The sequence below is a fragment of the Trachemys scripta genome, chromosome 2 (genome assembly GCF_013100865.1).
Source record: "Trachemys scripta elegans isolate TJP31775 chromosome 2, CAS_Tse_1.0, whole genome shotgun sequence".
In the NCBI taxonomy this organism is placed as follows: domain Eukaryota; kingdom Metazoa; phylum Chordata; order Testudines; family Emydidae; genus Trachemys; species Trachemys scripta.
In genome coordinates, this window is record NC_048299.1 from 226,925,056 (window position 1) to 226,947,351 (window position 22,296).

Sequence of the window (22,296 nt, forward strand, 5' to 3'; positions counted from 1 at the left end):
ACGCACCTCAGCTCTCCCTCCGCTTCCCCACGGGCGGCCCCCGCCTGCAGCCCCGCAGCCCGGCGAGGCTGGGGGACCCGCAGCTGGAAGAGCCGCTAGGGAAGCGAAGCGCTGGGGGCACTTAGGAAACGTCTCCCCGCCTCCTTCACCGGGGCCAAGGAAACCAGCCCTTGCCCGCCCCCTCTCCACCAGCCTGGAGCCCCAGGCTCAGGGAACGTTTTCCTGAGCTGCGCGAGGGGCGCTCAGCCGGGGTCTTTCCCCGCCCCGCCACGAGCGAAGCCCTTTGCCCAGGGGCGAGCTGAGTGTTCAGCGAGGGAAGGAAGGGGGTGACTGTGAGGGAGATTCACCACCGTCCACAACTGCCAGTCCTTGCCATTAGAGGGGCAGGCGCGGTGGTGGCTGTAAATCGACCTAACATAGGTCAATTTAAGTTTGGAGTGTAGACATAGCCTTACTCTTTCTTGTTTGATTGTTCTCTTAGGTAACATAGGCTGGGTCTACACTACCCGCCTGAATCGGCGGGTAGAAATCGACCTCTCGGGGATCGATTTATCGCGTCCCGTTGGGACGCAACAATCGATCCCCGAATCGACACTCTTACTCCACCAGCGGAGGTGGGAGTAAGCGCCGTCGACGGGAAGCCGCGGAGGTCGATTTTGCCACCGTCCTCACAGTGGGGTAAGTCGGCTGCGATATGTCGAATTCAGCTACGCTATTCACGTAGCTGAATTTGCGTATCTTAAATCGACTCCCCCCTGTAGTGTACATGTAGCCTTAGAATTCACAGTGACGCTGCTGATCTTCTTCCAATTTGGATTGTTTTTCTTTCCTCAGTGAAGACTAATATAATCATGCTAATTTAGAAGTGTCTTGCTTAAGCTTCCTTCAAGTTATACAACTCCACAATTTTTATTGGAATGTGAAAAACATAGGGCTTTTGATTAATCGCAGTTAACTCACACGATTAACTAAAAAAAATTAATCGTGATTTTAAAAATTAATATTTAAATAAATGGTATTCTAGTATTGTTTAACGGCACGATTAATCACGCGATTAATTGCAATTAATTTTGACAGCACTAGAAAAAAAGTGATTTTATTTTCATACTGACTTGATTTAGCCTTCTTTCAATCATATGTGGTTAAACATTACACAAAAATCACATTCAGGCTGAAATCAACCATGGAACGTTTCAGACTAAAATTTGGTTTGTTTGTTTTTTAAAGAAAATTATGGTCAACTAGTAAAAGGGGTTAGTGTGGAAAACATGGCCAGGATTTTCAAAAATAAAAAAAGTTAGGTTCCTAATCTATATGTAGGCACCTGAATAAGTAGAATGATATTCAAATGTGCTGGCAGCCCAGCAGCCCCTCACTGAAGTCATCCAGGTTGGAAAACCTTTGGCTTATACTGTACAGTAGTTCTTGTAATAGATGGACCAAATTCCATTCCTATTTACACCAATGTGAACCTAATGGGAGTCAGCTGAGTTACCCTGATATTTCAGCATTATAACCGAGAGCAGGATTTAGCCCAGTGGATTTACGTTAAAACGTTTAAACTTTGGGTTTAAGTATACCAAGAGTGGAATACTGAAATGAATTATGGAAGAATTTATGCAGTTTTTAGCATACGCAGAGGTTACTGAGACTTCAGCGACTATAAATAAGTGCAAAAATGTAATACTAAAGGGAAATACAGTGTTACATTTTGCTTTCAATTCATGTATGGCTCTCCAAGTGACATCACTGGAAGTTCTATGTATGGATCAAGGACAGTATATAGCCCACAGTTTCCAATTGTCATCTAATCATGTACCCAGTAGCACAACTGTATACTGCTAAAAACAAAATAGTTCAATAGCTGGGTCACCGAACTGACAAGCAGAGCATAGGAAAATTGTTATAGTGCTCACAATAAAGTGTCAGAAGATCTATACCATGTAAATACACACTTTAAAAGTCAAATAATGGCTTCCCCAGATGAGAGTAATAAGGGAGAACAGGTGCCTCTTTCCACCAGAGCTTACTGCATGTTCAGGAGCCACCTAAAAGGCTGTAAAAAGAACAGGAGTACTTGTGGCACCTTAGAGACTAACAAATTTATTAGAGCATAAGCTTTCATGGACTACAGCCCACTTCTTCGGATGTCTATATGCATCCGAAGAAGTGGGCTGTAGTCCACGAAAGCTTATGCTCTAATAAATTTGTTAGTCTCTAAGGTGCCACAAGTACTCCTGTTCTTTTTGCGGATACAGACTAACACGGCTGCTACTCTGAAACCTAAAAGGCTGTCTAGCTTTCCTGAGCACAGGGGACAGAGGACATGGGTGGATATTAGCACTGCTGGCAGCACTCTAACTCAAAATAGGCATGTTCAGATAGCTTGAAGGGGTGGCCTTGTTCCATACAGGAGATCTATTCTGCAAAGGTGTAGAAATAGCCATTGATGAATGATCCCCACAGCATACTTGCATCCCCATCTCTGAGCACTTCCCCAGTAATTCCATCAAGAGCAGGCAATAATGCTCACAGCTCACAGGTGCATCTATCCACTATGAACCACTTTTCGATACCTAGAGTGGCTTTGGCAATGGGGGCCCTTTGTTTTAATATGTACTCCTATTTTTTATTAGAAATACAACATAACATCTGACATTCTAACACTAAGAAAAAAATAAATGTGATTTTCTGCAGGGATGTTTACTTTGTTATGAAGAGCATAATGTACCAAAGAACTAATCTGTAGTTTGTATTTAACTAATATTTGTTAGGATCATATCAGCCATCCCCTTTTACATAAAATTCCCATGGACTTCAGCCAGAATTCCTTGTGTGGAACAATGGCAGGCTATGTCCCCAAATAAAGTGCCATCATTAGGCTGTTACACTGGTTTTAGTGATAGTCTTGAGACTGTTTTCTTTTTCAATCACTGTCAGAAGTCTTTACAGTGATGAGTAGAGGAAATGTTGAGAGTGCGAAAAAAGAATATGCACATTTTTAGTTCCCAAGAGGAATCAAATGGAATCATAAGCCTACTGACCACAGATTCAGATTTCTACATAATGACTTGACATAAGAAACTAATTCAAATAAGCAGTCAAAAAGTAACTCTTCTTAGAATCGTTTTCCCTAGAGTGGACTGAAAACAAATTTATACTATTTTCTTTTAGATATGAGCTCACTAATGGTAAAACAATGGCTCCATTAGTACAGCAAAATTCCACAGAGAGAATTTTCATTGAAAATATGACTGTTTAGTAACTGAATTGCATGTACAGTAAATATACAAGGGCCCAAGGCAGGCAAAACTTTAAATGAAGTCAAGTTTCATAGGCATAGTCACTGCAAAATCAGCCCTGCATAAATAAACGGAAAGATTACACTATCATTTTTACTATGAAGGTGATCCCGTTTGGCAGCATTGTCAGATAGGAATATTGTAAAATATTGATATGTAAAATAATCTTATTTAGAGTTTTACATTGTTTAACTTAATTGAATAAACCATATTAATCCCTGGTATAACTCTACTGAAGTCAATGGAGTTACCCAGAAATTAATTTGATCCACTGTCTAGATTTACAAAATTATGGTCCCATAGTAGCTTTTAATAAGCACACTGGTATGCCTTGATTTTAAAGAACAACAATATTGTCTTTATATACTTGTCTTTTCCTTTGTATAATCCTGTTTCTTTTAACTATGAATTTAATTTAAAACTTTACACAAATCTCATGAATCATTTTACTGCATTATCTCTTAATGGGATTTTACTAAGGACTACACTGATTGCTTTCAAGAAAGTGGCTTAACTTGCTGTAACAAATGTGTAATGTGCCTCATAAAATCAAAATGGGGACTGGAAAACAAGAACGGATATTACCACTACATCCTGAAATGCTGAAAATCTTTTTAAAATGTACAGTAGGAATACAAAACAAGATCTTGAACTGTAGTATTGCCCTAGAATATTGTAACATGAATGTGGAGAAATGAAAAAAATAGGAATAGACAGTGAGATTTTGTTTGCACTGTCCAAAGCTGATGAGATGGAAATATGAAACATGAGTGCCTCAAGTTAATAGGTATTCACATTGAATATAGGCCCCTCCACCTAATAAATATATCCCTAATCAGGATCTCTCACAGGGAGTCAATTGAAGCCTGACAAATAATTAAGCCAATTGCAGTGGTTGTTGCTTAAAGGAGACAGATTCTGCTTAATGGATATGTGTTCTTGTGACAAATTGATGCTTAATTCTGGCTATGTTTTGTCTCCTGCTGGGTCTGTATGTTTACTCCTCTGACAATTCTGTTCAGATTTTTTGAATGCTACTGCCTGTTCTTAGCTTGACCCTTCCACATCAACTACATATGCTAGACCAGTGGCCCGTCAGGGTAAGCTGCTGGCAGGGCGCCAGACTGTTTGTTTACATTTGCATGACCGCCTGCAGCTTCCAGTGACCGCGGTTCACCATTTCCAGCCAACGGGAGCTGTGAGAAGCAACGGCCACGCCGTATGTGTGACAACCTCACTAGCTTCCCAGACAACAATATCACTACTGCAATAATATTTTTCATTAACCAGGAATTCTGTTTGCTCAGGAGAAAAGGCCATCTACAGAGATACCTTGGTTAAGTAGATCTTACTCTATCTAGCAGTATAATGAGTTAGAAAGAGCCCTGCGTGGGACTATTTTTTTAATCCCATTCCCATTCTGTCCCACAATACCCACTCCCACCCTCAGATACCAATTTCTCCAACTTTCCAGTGTATCAATGGCCATCAGGTGGAATGGCTGCTCCTCTTTGTTTCTAACAGCTTTTACAGGTCTCTGTGTCCTTTTACAGTAATTAACCTGGGCACTTGTAGAAGCAGCTGAAAGCAAAGAACAGAACCCACATCCTAGCAGAAGCTAGCTCTCTGCAGGTCACCCGTAAGTCACCAGAAGTCTGTAAACCACAGGTGGGAATAGCTCAAATAGGACATACATTTTTCAGAGTACAATTATGGGGCACACTGGCTATGGCAGGGTACGCTGCCGGCACCTACTTCCCAAGAATATCTGATCATTTGACATTCAAGATGGCAGTAAAAATGTATATATTGATCTTAGCACAATGGGGTCCTAAGCCATGACTAGGGCTCCTAGGTGCTATTGTAATATAAATAACAAATAATAATAATAATTCTGCTTTCAGTTATGTTCATGCAACTCCACTGATACCCCACTGAGCTGAACTTGGTCCATTAAGTGATTCTTCTGGGTGGGATGGGAGGAACTTGCTAAAAATGTAGAATATGTAGTCAAAAGGATTCTTGCAAAATATTGCAAATCTATCAAATGAAATCTCTGCTTTCTTAAAAAAAAATACAAAGAAAAATACATTTAAAATTGGGTTATAGTTTTGCTTTAGACTTGCCTAATTATATATGGTTGAAATTCTACTATGGATTTAATCTGGAAATATAAAATGGAAAATATATATATTTCCTTTTAAAATTAGTTATGCTGTTTAAACCAGCAGAATTCAGGAAACTCCAAGTGATGTGTCAGCTTTCGTTTTGACATGTCAGTTGAACCAAGAAGGTAATCAGTAATTAAACACATTTTAAAAAACAAACAAACAAATCCTTCATCTGCATAAAATGGATTTAATCCAGCACTCTGGTAGTGGGGCAGTTTGTAAAATATGTCCTGTGGGCTCAGTGCAGCAAGGCACTGAAGCACTTTCCCCCCAACCTAAGCAGATGAGGAGTCTCATTGAAGTCAATGGGACTACTCATTTGCTTGAAGTTCAATAAGTGTTTCACCAGTTCAGGGCCTAAGCACTTAAAACCTTACAGGGGAAAGTCCTGCATGCTTAGTAGAGTACAACAACACTGAATTGGGGACCTATTTGAAATATATATGCTGCATAGTGTGTTTAGTAGAAATGAACTGATCATTACCACAGCTACATTATTCTTATCTAATAACTGCATAATCTCTCCAGAAGCAAATATAATTAATTCTATGTTTCAAACAATACTTAGTATAAATATAATGAATGTAACATCTACTAGTAACTGAAGTGCCTTGTTTAGATATACTTTTTTTCCTATGGCAGCAATGCTTACTAGGATCTATTTAAGGAAAGAAACAATATATTTCTTATGGTAAAAATAAAAAGCTACTCAGTGAACAAGTTTACATGATGAAAAGATGTATTAAAGAACTGACATTTCATATTAATCTCATTTTTCTATTAGGAGAAAGTGGATTTTATTAAAGTTCATTATGGCCCTTAGGGTACAGATTCTTCATTAGTTCAAAATTATGCTAAATGTATATCTAAAATAAATTGCAAGATAATTCATCTTGTATTTTACAGTATAAAGAAGCATATTTTAAAACAAACAAACAAAAAGAGCAACATGCCTAGGCTGCAATTTTATTTGATCTACCGAAAAACAATATTATACTTACCCTTCAGAGAGATTTGCAGAAGCTGATGACGGTAACACCTACATAAAGATATCAAAAATAAGACTCTCTGAATCTTGATTTGCTGATACTTTTATACAGTAGTTCCAGTGGAGCATGCATCCTGCAGTTATGTCACGGTGGTTTGCACTGTTTGCGAGAATTCTTTTATTTACTAAAAGTGTCCCTGTAATGGACAAAGTGGGAGGAGTATCAATATTCATGAAGTGACTCTTAAAGACATTTTTTTAACATCTGACTAAACCCATCCATTTTCATTATGGGCTGCAAATGTACCTATAAATGTACCTGTCATTTCAGAATTTTTTTCTAATGCAATATCACAGAACAGTTTTAGATTTGTTAGGTGGTCACTAGAGGGTATTTGTTTACCTATTTGCAATGAACTAATTGCTTTTAATGGATAATCCAAACATCAGTGGACAAGAATGTAGTCTACTTATTGAGATCCATGTACTAATAAATGTTTCAAAAAAACAGAATTAGTGTATAAAAAGTAGCAGAATGTGATCAATACCTAATGCAATATGGAATAGTAGAAAGAATTGCATGTACTTCCTTTCTGAAATATAAATTGCACTTTATTTTCTCTATTTTACTTTGAAACTGCACAAAATTGCTTGGTTTATTTGAGCTAATTCTCTAATGCATCTTAGGCCTCATCTGCTCTACAGAAAGAATCATGCTACACATAACCACTGTCTGATATGCTTTTTTGATATGGGAACAGTTTGAGTGGTTTAGCGCATCTATACATAACAATATTTCCTAGCACAATCATATTTCAACCAAGTTGTCTAGTCACACATACCAAACAGCACAACTGTATTTGTATTTGTGTAGTCTGGAGAAATTTGGCTAGCAACAGTATATTATACTGCCTAATTTACTGGGTGCAATGATCAAATGATTATGAGAGTTTTTCAAAATATTCCTTCTCCTAACTCATCTTCTGGTTTCAAAGTCCATCAGTTCCAGAGGGCATTTTCAAACCAGGGTGTTTGGTGGTTCAGAGTAGTGCATTCTCTAGCTTTGCTGTTTTCACGCTTGATTGTATAGAAAGAGGACAAAACAGAAATGTATAAAACACAGTAATCTAATCTGAAAACATAGTAATCTAAAATAATATCTAAAAAGAAAGCAACTTCTGATGCAAAAGTTCATCTCTTGAGCCTGTTGATTTGTGCCAAATGGTGTTTGATCTTTTGATCAAGTCCAGCTCTACTCACTAGTGGGATAAGGTTGTGACTAAAGCGAACTGAGAATGAATAGCTGGCCCCCTTTGAAATGATCAAAACAACTATAAAATTTCTGTGTCTGGATCTTGCCCTAACATTATAGCACTATTCTATCCATAGGCAAATATCCATCGCTGTGGAGATGAGAATTGATATAATTATGGAATATACTAAGTCAAGGTTTCTCAAACTTCATTGCACTGCAATCCCTTTCTGACAACAAAAATTAATACATGATCCCATGAAGGGAGACTAAAAGCCTGAGCCTCACTGTCCCAGGCGGGGGGGCCAAAGCTGAAGCCCGAGCCCCACCGCCCTGTGGTGGGGGCTGAAGCTGAAGCTTGAGGCTTTCAGTCCCAAGTCAGGGCTGTAACCTGAGCCTAGCTCATAGACTTTAATGTCAGAAGGGACCATTATGATCGTCTAGTCTGACCTCCTGCACAATGCAGGCCACAGAATCTCACCCACCCACTCCTGTATCAAACCCCTAACCTATGTCTGAGCTATTGAAGTCCTCAAATCATGATTTAAAGACTTCAAGGTGCAGAGAATCCTCCAGCAAGTGACACCCCCCTCACGCTGCAGAAGAAGGCGAAAAACCTCCAGGGCCTCTGCCAATCTGCCCTGGAGGAAAATTCCTTCCTGACCCCAAATATGGCGATCAGCTAAACCCTGAGCATGTGGGCAAGACTCACCAGCCAGACACCCAGGAAAGAATTCTCTGTAGTAACTCAGATCCCACACCATCTAACATCCCATCACAGGCCATTGGGCATATTTACCGCTAATAGTCAAAGATCAATTAATTGCCAAAATTAGGCTATCCCATCATACCATCCCCTCCATAAACTTATCAAGCTTAGTCTTGAAGCCAGATGTCTTTTGCCCCCACTGCTCTCGTTGGAAGGCTGTTCCAGAACTTCATTCCTCTGATGGTTAGAAACCTTCGTCTAATTTCAAGTCTAAACTTCCTGATGCCCAGTTTATATCCATTTGTTCTTGTGTCCACATTGGTACTGAGCTTAAATAATTCCTCTCCCTCCCTGGTATTTATACCTCAGATATATTTATAGAGAGCAATCACATCTCCCCTCAGCCTTCTTTTGAGTAAGCTAAACAAGCCAAGCTCTTTGAGTATCCTTTCATAAGACAGGTTTTCCATTCCTCGGATCATCCTAGTAGCCCTTCTCTGTACCTGTTCCAGTTTGAATTCATCCTTCTTAAACATGGGAGACCAGAACTTCACACAGTATTTCAGATGAGGTCTCACCAGTGCCTTGTATAATGGTACTAACACCTCCTTATCTCTACTGGAAATATCCCGCCTGATGCATCCCAAGACAGCATTAGCTTTTTTCACAGCCATATCACATTGGCATATCATAGTCATCCTGTGATCAACCAATACTCCAAGGTCCTTCTCCACCTCTGTTACTTCCAACTGATGTGACCCCAGCTTATAACAAAAATTCTTGTTATTAATTCCTAAATGCATGACCTTGGACTTTTCACTATTACATTTCATCCTATTACTATTACTCCAGTTTACAAGGTCTTCCTGTATGATATCCTGGTCCTTCTCTGTATTGGCAATACCTCCCAGCTTTGTGTCATCTGCAAACTTTATTAGCACACTCCCCCTTTTTGTGCCAAGGTCAGTAATAAAAAGATTAAATAAGATTGGTCCCAAAACCGATCCCTGAGGAACTCCACTAGTAACCTCCTTCCAGACTGACAGTTCACCTTTCAGTATGACCCGTTGTAGTCTCCCCTTTAACCAGTTCCTTATCCGCCTTTCAATTTTCATATTGATCCCCATCTTTTCCAATTTAACTAATAATTCCCCATGTGGGACCGTATCAAATGCCTTGCTGAAATCGAGGTAAATTAGATCCACTGTGTTTCCTTTGTCTAAAAAATCTGTTACCTTCTCAAAGAAGGAGATCACGTTGGTTTGACATGATCTACCTTTTGTAAAACCATGTTGTATTTTGTCCCAGTTACCATTGACCTCAATCACATTAACTAGTTTCGCCTTCAAATTTTTTTCCAAGGCCTTACATACTACAGATGTCAAACTAACAGGCCTGTAGTTACCCGAATCACTTTTTTTTCCTTTCTTAAAAATAGGAACTACATTAGCAATTCTCCAGTCATACGGTACAACCCCTGAGTTTACAGATTCATTACAAATTCTTGCTAATGGGCTTTCAATGCCATTAATATTAATTATTCCTTTAATATTCTTGGATGAAGATTATCTGGGGCCCCCAATTTAGTCCCATTAAGCTCTTGGAGTTTGCCCAGGGCTGAAGCCGAAGCCTGACCCCCCACAGCCCTGGGCAGTGGGGCTCAGGGTACATCTACACTACAGGGGGGAGTCGATTTAGGATACGCAAATTCAGCTACGTGAATAGCGTAGCTGAATTCGATGTATCGCAGCCGACTTATCCCGCTGTGAGGACGGCGGCAAAATCGACTTCTGCGGCTTTCTCTCGACGGCACTTACTCCCACCTCCGCTGGTGGAGTAAGAGCGTCGATTTGGGGATCGATTGTCGCGTCCCGATGGGACGCGATAAATCGATCCCCGAGAGGTCGATTTCTACCCGCCGATTCAGGCGGATAGTGTAGACCTAGCCTCAGACTTTGACTTCAGCTGCAGGCCCCACAAGTCTAATGCCAGCCCTGGCAACCCCATTAAAACGGGGTCATGACCCACTTTGGGGTCCACACCCACAGTTTGAGAACTGCTGCCTAAGTGATACACAAATATCTTACACCAAAAGTGGTTAACATTACAAATTAAGGGATTTGAGAGGGAGTGGGGCTCACAGTTGTAGTAAAGTTAGTAAGTTTCAGTGTTTCCAAATCAAAAATTTTCAGAATTTCTGTTCTGGAAGAAATTCTGAAATTTTGTCTTTTCATTCCAGTTTGGAACAAAATCAAATTTTGAAATGTCAGAAATTATTAAATGTTCTGATGTAATGTGGGACAAGAATCCCATTCACCTCCATCATAACACACTGAAATTCTTGAAAATGTTGGTATTTGTGTGGGCAGCTGATGTCAATTAGAGCTGCTTAGAAAATGGAATTTCCATTCCATAGGAATTCTGACATTTCAAAATTTGATTTTATTTCAAACTTGAATGAAAAGACAAAATTTCAGAATTTCTCATAGGACAGAAAAAATTGGGGAATCCAGCCTACCTGATGTTGCTCTGGTATTAAAGTCAAACCACAACTACTCCAATATGGACAAGTGATCTTCATCTGTCACCTCATTTATCTAAGGCACATGTTCCCCATTACCTGAGTACCTCACAATCTTTGTAGTATTTATCTTCAAAACACCCCTGTGTGGTAGGGAAGTATTATCCCCAATTTACAGATGGGGAACTGAGGCATTGAGAGACTAAAAAAGGGTATGTCTACACTACAAGCACTACAATGGCACGGCTGCAGTGCAATATCTATGCTGCTGTACTGTAAACACTTAGGCAGCTTTTGCAGACAAAACAGTGTAGGTGTACTCACTACAATGCTCCTTCCACCAACAAAACTCTCCTGCTTTGCCAGCAAAATAAAACCACCTCGTTGAGAGGCATAGAGCTTTTTGCGGCAAGGTTAGATTGACAAAGCATTACTGTAGACACTGCATTCATTATGTTGCCATAACTGGTCTCCAGGAGTCCCCCCTCATTCCTGGCATGTTCAGCACTTGTCCCCAGCAGCCAAGCCCAGGCAGGGAGCAGGCCACCACTGCCTCCCAGCCTGGCTTTCTCAAGCAGAAGCGTCTCCATTCCACTCCCTGCCCAACTGCCAGGGAGAGCTACTAAATGTGTTGGAAGAAAAAGGTGCAGGGAGAGAAGGACAGAGACCCTCTCCCTCCCACCCCTGGCAAGCCAATCTGGGGGGGCACTTGACCCTGCATGCCCCCCCTAAACATGGGATAGCAGCTCACGGTGCACTGCTCTGTGTTGATGCAAGAGCTGATGTTGTGGATGTGCTCTGCCGACACAAGGAGCATACTGTGGACATGCAACAGCAGTTTAATTACAGTGGTGGCTGTATGTCAGCATAACTTACGTCGATAAAACTTTGTAGTGTAGAGAAGACCTTAGGTACTTCCACACTTAAACTGCTACAGCAGCACAGCTGCAGTGCTGTAACACTTAAGTGTAGACAATACCTCTTCCAACAGGAGGGCTTCTCCCACTAGGTAGGTAATCCACCTCCCCAAGAGGTGGTAGCTAGGTTAACGGAAGCTGTCTAAACCGGGAGTGAGGACAGAATAACTATGTCTCTCTGTGCTGGGGCAGCTCCAGGCACCAGCGCAGCAAGCGTGTGCCTGGGGCAGCAAGCCACGGGGGGCGGCCTGCCAGTCGCTGGGAGGGCGGCAGTCAGGCGGCCTTCGGTGGCATGCCTGCGGGAGGTCCGACGGTGCCGTGGTTTTGGCGGCAATTCAGCGGTGGGGACGCCGAAGGTGGGGCACCGGCGGACCTCCCGCAGGCATGCCGCCGAATCCACATGACCAGCGGTGGCCCACAGGCACGCCGCTGAAAGCCGCCTGACTGCCGTGCTTGGGATGGCAAAAAACATAGAGCCGCCCCTGTCTCTGTGGTGTGAATTTGTCACACCCCTAAGAGACATAGTTATGCCAGTGTAAGTCACCAGTATAGACCAGCCCTTACAATAGTGACACAGTAATAAATCCACCCCTCGAGAAGTGGTAACTAGGTTGATGGAAGAATTCTTCTGTTGACCTAGCAGTATCTACAACAGGGCTTATGTCAGCTTAGGGGAAGGGATAGCTCAGTGGTTTAAGCATTAGCCTGCTAAATCCAGTGTTGTGAGTTCAATCCTTGAGGGGGCCACCTAGAGGTCTGGGGCAAAATCAGTACTTGGTCCTGCTAGTGAAGGCAGGGGGCTAGACTCAATGACCTTTCCAGGTCCCTTCCAGTTCTAGGAGATAGGATATCTCCATTTATTACATTAAAAGCTTAACTACATCTCTCAGGAGTGTGAATTTTTCACATGCCTGAGTGACCTAAATAGGTTAACCTATGTTTTAACAGTAGAACTGAGTTTAGAGATTTGCCCAAGGTCACACAGGAAATCTGTTGTGGAGCAGGGAATCGTACCCAGGTCGCCCAAGCCCTGAACACTGGATCATCCTTCCTCTTATCAGGAGAAGGATGCTGGTGAAATATGCTTCTGACAGACTAAAGGGGAAATGGAGATGTCTACTGATGTGCAGCGTTAGGTATACTTGGTCCTGTCTCAATGCAAGGGGAGGGACTAAATGATCTCTCGAGATCCCTTCTAGCCCCACATTTCTATGACTAATGATCTTAACTATATCTGCAAAATGACTAGTGTGTTTTCCCCAACCTTTGAGAAAACAATGGAGAATGTTACATCAGGGCACAGGCCTTTGCAGCAGCCTGAAATATGTGTGTGGGAGTTGGCCGGGAAGGGAATACTGTGAAGGTGGCTTTTGCCAGGAGGCCTCAGATGAACGAGACAATCAAAGGAGGAATGTTTTGTATCATTGTTGTGCCAGTAGAGCAGCTGCAGAGAAGGTGGGCTCATATTAAAAAGGTGCACCACTGATGCTCCCAGAGCGACAATAGAGTTGGAGGTTTTACATATAAATTATAGCATTGAGCTAGGTAGATTAGTATTGCTGAGTGATATGATTCCTATTTCCAGGTATATTAAAGGTTGATTCTTTCTTTGTAAACAGTTTATATTTCTTTATCAGTGTGCAGTATTCACAATATGCCTCAGTACTGAAGGAAGAGGAGCACCCGGGGTTTGGAAGCCAGAAGAGCACGGATTCAGAGGATGGGAGGAGGAGAAATAAGGAGCTGGAGGGAGGGATGGGGGACCAGGGGACATTTAGTTCTGAATCACCTAATCACTGGAAGCAGCTCAGGGAGAAGAAGGAGGAATCAGCCAGCAGATGGAAGGTTTAGGTTCCAACAATTCAGTCCATAGTCGGGTACTCTTGGATTTTTCACTGAGCTCTCACATTGTAATGACTGTGAGTAATGCTTTCTACAATCTCTGGTTGGCTTTGGTGGACAAAGACCTGGCCTCAGTTATTCATGCCTTCATCACTCTTTGGCTAAACTACAGCAATGCGATATATCTGGGCATGAAACCTTCAGCACTTAGGAAACTCCAAATCATACAAAATGCTGCAGCACGTCTCCGCAGCAGCACAGGCTACCGCAAATACATTAGACCTGTCCTCCGCTCTCTACAATGGCTTCCCACAGAATATTGAATCACGTTCAGGTCTCAGTCTTTATCTTCAAAGCACTCCCTGGCCTGGGCCCAGAAAATCTAAAAGACCACCTAAAGCTTTGTGACAAAGACTGTGGTCAACAGATCTGCTCCTCTTTTACAACAGAACTCTCATCAATAAGAGTAAAGCTCATCTGTGTGGGAGACGGGGTGATCCAAGACTGATGAATGAAACTCCCTCAGGATCTGCGGATCATCACAAACCTCACTGCTTTCCGCTCCAAATGCAAGGCATATTTCTTTGATCTTGCCTTCTCTAATATAAACACATAAAAAGTTATATTTAATTAACAAACTTTTTAAAAAGCAGCCCTACCAAAACAAGACACTCCACTGCACACGCTTCTCCCTCTGTGGAGAGGATGAGAGATCTAACAACACCTGACAGAAGTGTAGTCATGTTGCTTAATGCACTACTGAAAGGTTCTCAGATACTATGGTGAAGTCAAGAGATGGTTTTTGAGAATATACTGAACCTCAGAATATGCTTGTATTGTGAAGGGAGGAAGCTAGAGGACAGTAACAGGTTCATAAAATATCACTGAAATATTTTCTTTGTTGAAAACTCATTGTGTTTGGATTCAGATTGCTTTATTTACTGAAGGTTAGAGAAAACATACAGAGTTCACAAGTATCAAACATTAGCCACACCCAGGGCTGGCTCCAGGCACCAGCTTGCCAAGCAGGTCCTTGGGGCGGCCACTTCGGAGAGGGGTGGCAGGTCCAACTATTCGGCAGCAATTCGGCAGACGGTCCCTCACTCCCGCTCGGAGCGAAGGACCTCCCACCGAATTGCCGCCGCAGATCACGATCGTGGCTTTTTTTTTTTCTTTTTTTTTTGCGCTGCTTGGGGCGGCAAAAACCCTGGAGCTGGCCTTGGCCACATCATCGCCTGGGTACAGTAAATAGGTAAAGCCATGTGAAAGTTTCCCAACATCATCCTTTATAGAAATGTTTTCAATAAGTGTCGTCATCAAATTAAAATCAGGCTGTTCTTTGAACCTATTGTAGGTGGCTTGCTGATTTTTCTTTCACATTTTTTATCTTGCTCTTTTATTCCACATCTCTTATTCTCTTATTTTCACTGATGAGAAGTACTGCACTGCATTTGAAAACAAGAGGAAAGAATAATTCTGCTGACAGGCTAAGGGGTATAAATATAAAGATAATCCCTGTGCAAAGGAAAGCTTAGCACTTGCACTGCAATGGCTTCTGGCTGGATGGGTGGTTCACATAAAAGAAGGAAGTTCTTACATTTTGTTGTAGACTTAGTTAATTAAGACTGATTGCTGAAGGCACACTGCAAACAATTTATTACATATTTGTTTCGTAGACAGATCCTATGTTAATTTTTACTTAGTAGCTTGGAAATACTAATGGGCAAACGCTGATACCTGTACACATGGTGAGTAGTACCTTACACCTCAAGCAGTCCGATTAGACTCAAAGAGCAAGATACTACCCAATATGTGTAAGGATATCAGTTTCTGGCCTTAAATTATTAAGGTTTGTTGAAAAAACTATTTCAAACCAAATCATTATGGGCCAGGTTCTCTATCCTGGCCAAACTAAGAAAATTAGAGGTGCCTTTAAAAAAAAAAAACCCTTTGTTTTGTCCATATCCTGGCCCCTGGCATAAATCAAAGCAATCTCAAAATTAATTCAGGTGCTGAACTTTCTTTATGTATCCTAGGTATTGTATCCCAGACTTATTTTGTATTTGTATTCAGGAATGAAAAATGTTGATATGCCCCATTTCAGCATGCATGCAAGTGTGATATAAATAATGCCAATGCTACCTCTCCACTTTCTCTTTCTGGGTTAGCCAGTGGGAGATAATAAATAATCTGATTTTTTGAATTTACATGTAATTTTGGTATAAGTTATCTATCTGTTTAGCTTGTTTCCTCATTATATTTTTTCTATAAAACAGAAGTAGGCAATTGTGTATTATTTCCTCTAAACTGGGATTTTCAAAGGAGCCTAAGGTAGTTGAAATTCAATTAAAGTTATGTGCCTAACTCCCATAGCCCCTAAGAAATTACGTATCTTTCAATAGTATGCTAGCTTTACATGCTGTACTAAACTTGAAAGTGTCTGTTTTGAGAGGTCACTGTGGTAAATTAATCTCACTGTCTAATTGAGTACAGCAGCAAATATGATGAGATAATTGATTAATACTGGAGTTTTGAACAGCAACTCACATGATTGCAGTAAAACTTCACTCTTAGCCTCTGACTCATTGTATTTGCTGTGAGTGATTAGCCATTGGAAAAATTATTATATTACCATGAGCATGGTTAAATGACACTGAGATCATTAGTCATTCTATCAAAAAATGTAATGATCTTGCTGTGATACTATGCATATGAATGATTGCAAGAGATTTGAATGGTGACGAATGAGAGTGGTGACATGTATGTGAGAGTGAGAATCCATTTGTAAAATGTTTCTTGTAAGTCTATCAGACTCCTGGACATACCGCTCAGAAAGCTGGAAAAGGGTTCTGGGTAGAATTAGTACTCTTAGGGTATGTCTACATTGCAATGTAAGCACATGCTTGAATCTAGGATTAAAATACAATGTAGATACTCAAGTCCAAGGTTCCCTATCACAGGTCAGCTGACTCAAGTCCTACTAATTCTGGGCTTACATTTCAGACATATCCTAAATAGAACATACAGTAGATAGATGAGATATCAGTGTGGCAAATTATTTGCACTAGGTGTCTTTTGTAGTATAGACCATGCAAACAACTTAATATTTATAATCCTAACAATCCATATAATAAAGGATGTTCTTGCAAACATCATGAGATGGAATTTTCTTTTCCTATTCAGTTCAGATTAAAAATATAACAGGAAAAAAGGCAATGTGAACCAGACCCCAGTCAATTACACAATCAGAAATACAGTTGCACTTTGTTTCAGTGTTCTTTTGGTAATTAACAAAAAATAAAATGACATCATTTTATTGCACATGGCAAAATTATCAATCTGTACTGTGCATGCCACTTGCATTGAAATGGTCCATGCAAACAGTCATCTTTAGGGGAATAAAATAGGTTTTCCAAAGAGAAGATGCTGAATTCAGTCAAATTTTTCATTAGATATCAAAAGCAAACACTTTCATAGTAGATGTTGCCTGGACATTTATAGGCTTGACTAACAATCTGAAGAAGGAAAGGAAGTTGGACAGGGACACTTCTTTATAGAAAAGAAATAGGAGGGAGTTGGAGACTTCCTACAAAATAATCTCAATTACAGTTTGGTGTTATTAATGGACCATCTATTATGTTCAAGAGCCATTATAAAGAGCCAACCTGGAATGAAAGCCAAATCAATACATTTACTACCTTGAAAAAAAAATGTGTTTCCCTAAAAAATGAACCCTAACCGTGAAGTGAACTCAATAAATATTATAACAGCACCATTTCCCCTTGCATGGGTAAAGTGGTGTCTGCACTTCCATTATAAATTCATTATAAATTCTGTCTTTGTTTATACAACCTGTGAATATAATTTTTCTGTTGGTGTTACTCATTATGCAACACAGATGAGAACAAACCTTTGTTTGATAGAGTCTAATCCAAAAGAGCCATTTCAGTATATTAAGATATAGTATGTTATTAAGTACTTTGTTTAAAATTTGGTGTCTTATGTATTTACCCAAGAAAATGCAGTAGCTCAGGGTCCTTCTAGTCTCACGAGTAAACAGTTATATTTACACACTAGTAGGAAACATATTTTGCTTTTAAAACCAACAGAGGGAAAAGGTATCCAGTTTGCTATACAGCTCAGCAGACACAATATGAAGCAGTTCTAGATGACTAAGTGACACAATCATATCAAAAAAACCCAACCCAAACTGCTAAGTGTAAAGGTCTCCAAAAATGCAGAAGAAGAAACATCCCAGCAAGTGAAAGGAATGGATAAAACAAAACAAAGCTCACCAAAAGAGAAGCAGTAGAAACTCATGAACTTGGGAAGAAGAGAACAGTGAGGGATTGGCTTAGAAATGGTGAAAGAAAAAGATGGTGATAATTACATAAAAAAAGGAATTGGCTGGGATGGGGTGGTGGGGAGGTATAGGAGGAGGAGAGATCTGAACTTTACAAACATTCTAAAAGGCTCAAACAAGCACATGTCCTAGAAAATAGGTCTAGGTGCAAGCATGTCCCCCTTTTTAGATTGCCCAAAGAGATTATTCCACTTAAATTAGAGGACTTTCTGGAACATAGATTTTAAAATATGCCTGAAAGAATGAGGTTACTGTAGGCGCTCAGACTCTGATGATGAATGCCATAGAAATGCCTGCCTATAAATATAGAATCAATGCAGAGTCCAAGTGAGAAAACAAAAAGACTTTGTGGAAGCCAGCCTTACCCTATTATTATGATGTTCCTATACTGGCACTAGGAAAAACTAGTATTGAGGCACGCACAACATGCAGATCCATTGTTCTGTAATGTAACCAGACCTAATCATTATTTTTTTTGTACAAATATAAAGTTCCAGTCATGGCCCTGTTTGGTGCCCTGTTGGGTCAAGCATAATACAGACACACAGAAAGACATGATCTCTGCCTTTGAGCTTACAATCTCATTCAAGACAAGATGCAACCAGTGACAGAGAGGATAAGGGTAAGGGTAATAAGAACCTATACCTCCAGAGACTACCTGCGAGTACCAGTTGATGGTGCTAAATCTGTTAAAAAGGTGGGGACATTTTAAACACTAATAAAGATCAGCAATCTTGTATCCCAGCAGGATTCTTACATGTTTAGTTTAAGTTCCTCCAACAGCTAAAAAACAATTGGGTAATACTGCTGGCATAGAACAGATGCGGTGTTTACCCTTGACGTAGAGGATTTCAATAGTTGATGAGTAATCCCTAAAAACTGTATATAGTTTGCAAATAAGTTTGGAATGTTCCTGGCAGGGTTGGAATAAGAATAAACAAGACCTGAATCCACCAAAACTTTGGGATTACCTTAGAAATTTTTCCTCCTACCTTAAGTCTCACTCCTCCCCAGAAAAACTCATCCTCCAGTTCTGTCCCACTTGGCAGGTGGCCGCACTTCAGCTATTAGCTGCGTCCTATAGCCCTGACTGCTACTCTGCCTTTGCCTGATACAGTCATAAAATTTAAGGCCAGCAGAGACCATAATGATCATCTAGACTGACCATCTGCATAGCACAGGCCATAGCATTTCACCAGTTTTATATTTTGGGGCCAAGGATCCTACCTTTGATCATCCCTTTCCGCGGGGAAAGATGATGTAATAAATATAAAGGACAGATCCTCAGCTAGTGTAAACTGGCATTGCTCAGTTGAAGTCAATGGAGGTAGATTGGTTTATACCGACTGGGGATCTGGCTCAAGGTGTTGTATTAACTGTCTACTTTTGCTTCTTTCACTGCTAATTATTTCTTTGTTCTGTCTTGCCTCCTAACCTCTCAGACATTTCAGAGATATTAATTACTTTCTACACCAGGTTCCCTACCTTTTATGGAGTATCCATGGGATCTTGGAAGGGAGGATGGAATACAGTCTAGTCTAGAAATATCAGGAGAAAATAATAAACCATGAAATATTTCAGTTTGTTGCACTGACACAAAACACTTCATTTTGAGTCAGTTAAACATTAGACTGCATCTCCCTATGCTTCTGCATTGCTTCATGGTAGGTGCAGTTCATGTACCTCATGCACCAGTCTTTCCCCATGTGATGGTCTCTCCAGCCAGGCCACATCTCCCACGATGCATTGTGGTCTCCCCGCTGATGGAGTCACATGAGAATGCAGAATGAGAAATGGCATTTGGATTTGGGAATATCAAAATGTTTAGTTTGGACTGAAAGTGCAGAACAAAACTGTTAGCCATTTTTAACTGAATTTTTTTAGAACTTTCCAATCCATGAAAAATTTCTATATTTCAGCTTTCTGTCGCAACTGTGATGAAAACAAATATCCACATTTCAGAATGTCCCAGGGGATGGGAATTCTGATTTTTGCTCTGCTCTACTGCAGAGGCCCAGTAGGAGAAATATGGATGTACTTCCCCTGGCAATGGACCAAAAGAGGTTATCCATTTAGTGTAACCGGTGCTGCCTTGGTAGAAGAGAGGTTATCCTGAAGACTATTTTTAGATAGCTTATTGATTGGCTTGCTTAAAGGGAGGTTGGAAAGTGGGTGATAGTTTGCAAGGTTACAGGAATTGAAAGAGTGGAATTAGCATTGTACATGTTATGGCATGTTTAAGGGTCGGAGGTAGAATTCCTCCTTCAGAGGAGGTGCTGATGCCATCCTGGATGTGCTCAGCTGTATTTCCTCAACCAGGAAGGGCAAAGTCAAGAGTCTCTAGTGGCAATCCCAAGTGCTGTCAGTGGTTTTATCATTTATTCTTTTCAGAATGGGCTGAATTCTTGGAAAGGGAAAGTTTATGGCCCCAACCTGAGGTTTCATTTCTTGTTTCCAGAGACTCTTGTGGTGGTCTTGGATGTGAATGAGCTTTTCTGATTAAAAGAAAAAGTAATAAGGATAATTCCACACAATGAGAGATGCTAGGTTCTACCAGGGACCAGCCTGCAGCAGAGCCAGTCTCCTGGTGGCCTAATGAATGCAGCTGGTCCTGATAGAAGGTGTCTGATTGACTGCACCACCAAACTGGTTGCAGGAATCAGCAGGCTGATACTTAAGCTGACTAGCTGCTGCTTAACACATTCCTAGCCCACAACTGTGCTTGGTCTTGTCCCTGCCTCTAGCCTTGCTCTAATTGGTAGGCCAGACTCTTGCTCCAACCATTAGGCCATATCGCTCAGACCCAGTCACTGACAGGTTCTGATGTTGCATAAGGCATTGTTACAAAGTATTTGTTCTCCAAAAGAGCCAAGTGCTGAGACTTTGCTGCCTTTGTAGCCAACAACAAGTAAGCCATACTAGTCTGCACTGCAGCAATGACATAAGTTAAGAAGAATTCTTTGTGTCCAAATCGGTCTGTGACAGACCATGTTTTTCTCCAATGTTTTGCTTCCTTCCCTTTTTTCCCCCCAAGTTGCCAGGCAAACGTGAGGATCTGTGCAGGCAGTGGGTTGGGATGAAATGCTTTGGTGCCAAAGTACTTATTGCACTTGCCAATTGTGCAATTGAATGTCTTTGTTAATTCTACTATTCCATAATCTCTTGATTGAGAGAAATATCCCCTAGTGAAATGTCAGACTTTGGCAGAGTGCAGAAGTATTTGCGGGTAAACCTTGGTGATAGCTTCTTCTAATTTTGTGATAGGAGAGGTTATGCTGTGTAGGAGGAAGTGGCCTGTCCTAGTGAAAAGGGTAGTTCTTATGCTCCATACATCTACATCGAACTCTAGAATCCACTCCAAGGTCTTTCTTCAAGAGATTACCTGTATGAAACTAAAGATGCAGAGGTTGAATGAGAGATTTTTGTGCTGCTGTGTCCAAGATATTGTCTGCAGGATAATGAGTCATAAGAATCTCAATACTTTGTCAGATAATGCATCAGCTGGCTCTTCATTTTTGTCTGGAGGCCTATAGATAGCAGGCTGCCCAAATCTGATCAGCTGTTGATCTCCAAAGTTAGATGAATGTATGAAAAATATTGTGTTGACTGAATCTTTCCTGTGCTTGAACCTGGAAGAAAGGAGGATGGCTGTGTTACCTCCAGATAAGTTTTCCCTGGAATCCTCCACCTATAACTAATATTTTCTACAGGGATACAAAACCTAATGTTCCAAAGTTATTTCCTTTGAGAGGGGAACTCTATTCTTGTGCCAGTTTGAAGTTATATACTTTTTTGCTACAATTATTGCTACATTCATGAGTATGGCCTGACGTGATAAGTCCCACTTCAGATCAATCATTTACCAAACAGACTTTTGAAATGTCCATGTTGAAGATGTTATTCCAGAAATATGGGTTTTCTCTACACTCACAAAGCAAATGACAGAGATTCCCCAATATAGATTTTAACATTATTTTGTATTGATTTAATTCCTTTATAGCTGTTCAAGCATGAAAGACAGTATATTAAAGGCCAGCAATTTAGCATTTGTAGCTTATTTTTTTTTAGTGTTCATAATTCTGATCATATTCCATGTGTATATTCCATTCTCAAATCCTTTCCCTATTTATATTTGGTTTTATATAGATCTTCATTTTTCCACATAAAAATTATATATTTGTAACTCCAGCACTTTCTGTTGCAATGGGGGAAAAGGATAAGTTTACATTAT

The 22,296-nt window shown here is 40.6% G+C and overlaps 1 protein-coding gene across 1 annotated transcript in view; it reads right to left on the minus strand.

Annotated features, from left to right (window-relative positions):
- Positions 1-306, minus strand: part of TRPA1 (transient receptor potential cation channel subfamily A member 1) — a 68,653-nt gene extending 68,347 nt beyond the window's left edge. The window contains exon 1 of the mRNA XM_034763105.1: positions 7-306. The gene's annotated coding sequence lies outside the window, so the exon portion shown is untranslated. The remainder of the gene's footprint in view (positions 1-6) is intronic.
- Positions 307-22,296: the final 21,990 nt, after the last annotated feature.